Source organism: Suricata suricatta, chromosome 2 (genome assembly GCF_006229205.1).
Source record: "Suricata suricatta isolate VVHF042 chromosome 2, meerkat_22Aug2017_6uvM2_HiC, whole genome shotgun sequence".
Lineage (NCBI taxonomy): Eukaryota > Metazoa > Chordata > Mammalia > Carnivora > Herpestidae > Suricata > Suricata suricatta.
In genome coordinates, this window is record NC_043701.1 from 65,484,851 (window position 1) to 65,487,275 (window position 2,425).

At 42.9% G+C, this 2,425-nt stretch overlaps 1 long non-coding RNA gene across 1 annotated transcript; it reads right to left on the reverse strand.

Annotated features, from left to right (window-relative positions):
- Window positions 1-255: 255 nt before the first annotated feature.
- On the reverse strand, window positions 256-1,027 carry LOC115282105. Its single transcript, XR_003904514.1, has 2 exons — window positions 851-1,027; window positions 256-662 (listed from the first exon to the last, which is right to left on the reverse strand). It is a non-coding gene; the product is annotated as an uncharacterized LOC115282105 (long non-coding RNA).
- Window positions 1,028-2,425: the final 1,398 nt, after the last annotated feature.

A 2,425-nucleotide genomic window follows, 5' to 3' on the forward strand; every position in this document is an offset into this window, starting at 1 on the left:
AGTGAGCACTGTGTTCTGCTGATTTTCACCCACATATAAAATGAATGTTGACGACCAATTAAGAAGTTGTTAAACTCATCTGCCATGGATAGAGAATCTGGTGTAAAGGGCATTTTTCCACCCCTGATAAGCTGTATGTACATTTTCTCCTCAGGCAGACATCACGGGGCCAAGGGCTTGCTTTACAGCAAAAATACTAAGCCTATCATTTCACTCTTATTCCCAGGAACATTCTCAAGCAGTAATGCAACATGATTCACTTCTATGCAGAGTGTCTGATTTTATTTTTTGAAGGGGCTTCTTACACCCTGTTGATTTTATTTTAATCACCTCCATGTGAGTTCCATGTTTCACATTAGCATCTGTGGCAGTCTCTATGCAGTTGGCCTTTTCTCCGCAGCCAGGGCTCTAGATGAAGATTGCCTGAGGTCTCTGAAGCTTGCTCTGTAGGTAGTGTTTTCACAGGTCTTGTCTTGGAGTGGTGACAGCTCTATAGAGTCTGTTGGGTCTGGCCTGGCTGCTTTTGGCTCAGTCTACAGGTGAAACTAATTGCTCCTCCTTGCTCTCTTCTTTCTTCTTGAAGTAGTTATAAATTTAGGAGAGTATTTTTTTCTTGAACTCATGTGAGGTGATCTTTTTGTCTTCTTGTATATCTTTAGCACCTGGTAAGGCAACAAGGTAAGCCCAGAAGGCACTGGGTTGGGAGAAGGGAATGGGGGCAGGTAGAAAGTGGAGAGCTAAAGAGGAGGTTTGTGCCAGGCAGATGCAGGATAATCTGTGGAGGAGACTGGGCTGGTGGGATGGGGGTACATAAATAAGGAAGAAGAGAAGTTTGGTAGGGTCATCTGACCTTGTTAATGCCTCTTGATCTGGGTTGAGAGGTAGTCTTCCTCTTCTTCCGCTGCTTGGTGCTTATGGTTTGTGGCTTCCATGATTTCTTCACCATTTTTGCCATGCTGCAGCCTTTCAGTTGTCTAACCCCTGGAGTCTGTCCTCTCTATGTATACCTCTCCCAGAACAACGGGGAGTCACACCCCTTCTCTGTTTGGTCAGCAGGGTACTCAGCAGCCAATGGTGGCTAAGGGGACCTTAGACATCACAAAGGACCACTTCAGAGGGGTGGGGATGCTAGGTAGGCCAAGATGCTCTAGCTGGAAAAGATAACTGCTACAGAGCCTTCTCATACGGCCCCCCCTCCATTTTTGTCTCTCCTTGGTCAATTCTAATTGTATACACAGCAGAGAGGGGTGTTTCCCCCAAGTCATTCCCCATGGTTCATTCTACTGACTCTTACTCTTTATTGTTACTTAGTATTGTGATATATCTAAAATCACCAAGTATGGCAGCCTGATTTGGAAAACCTAGGAATCAAGAAATTAGGCGACAGGGGCGCCTGGGTGGCTCAGTCAGTTAAGCATCTGGCTTCAGCTCAGGTCATGATCTCATGGTTTGTGGGTTCGAGCCCCACGTTGGGCTCTGTGCTGACAGCTAGCTCAGAGCCTGGAGCCCGCTTCAGATTCTCTGTCTCCTTCTCTCTCTGACCCTCTCCTGCTCACACTGTCTCTCTGTCTCTCAAAAAAAAAAAGAAAGAAAGAAATTAGGAGACAGTGTTTGAGGCATGATGCCCTTCATAGTCTGGTCAGAGAAGAAGGTTTTGAAATGTAAGTCAGGGCCAGGTGAGTGTGTGTGCATGTGTGTGCGCTAGGGTCACTCATTCACAAGAAATAAGATTAAAGTTATAAAATAAGATTATATTTAGAAATATATTTTTATGTTTTCAGATATTATATATAATTATTGTTTGGAGATCAGATGGAAATCTTTGGAAGAACATCTTCAAAGAAGCAAGGAGTTTTATTTAACTTCAATTATGGGGGATGGCAGATAAGCAGAGATCAGAAGCAGAAGCTCATTTCCGAACCAGAGCTCACCTTTCTCCCAATCTGCACCTATCCTCTCTACCAACAGTAGAAATGAAAGACTACAGAGACAGAAAATAGACTAGTGGTTATTTAGGGCTGGTAGAAGAGTAAGGGAAATAAAGAGTGACAGCTAATGGGTGTGTGGTTTCTTACAAGGATGAAAAAGTTCTGAAATTAGATTGTGGTGATGGTCACACAACTTTATGAATATGCTAAAAACCACTGAATTGTAAAAAAAAAAAATACTGGGGTATGATTTAGTTATATTAAAATATGATTGTAACTACAAAGAGAGCAGAAACCAGGCAAGGGCTAAAGCTACAGACCTCTATTGGACACCTGAGGCTATGAAATTTTAAGATATAAGAGGAAATCAACTGAACGAGGCCTTCACTTTTTCTGTGCAGAGAGGTGGCATTCCAGGAAAAAAAAAAAAACAAGCAGTCTTGTGAAAATCTGGGAGGAAAAGAGGTAAAAGAATAAGATTGTGGAAGGAAGGAAGG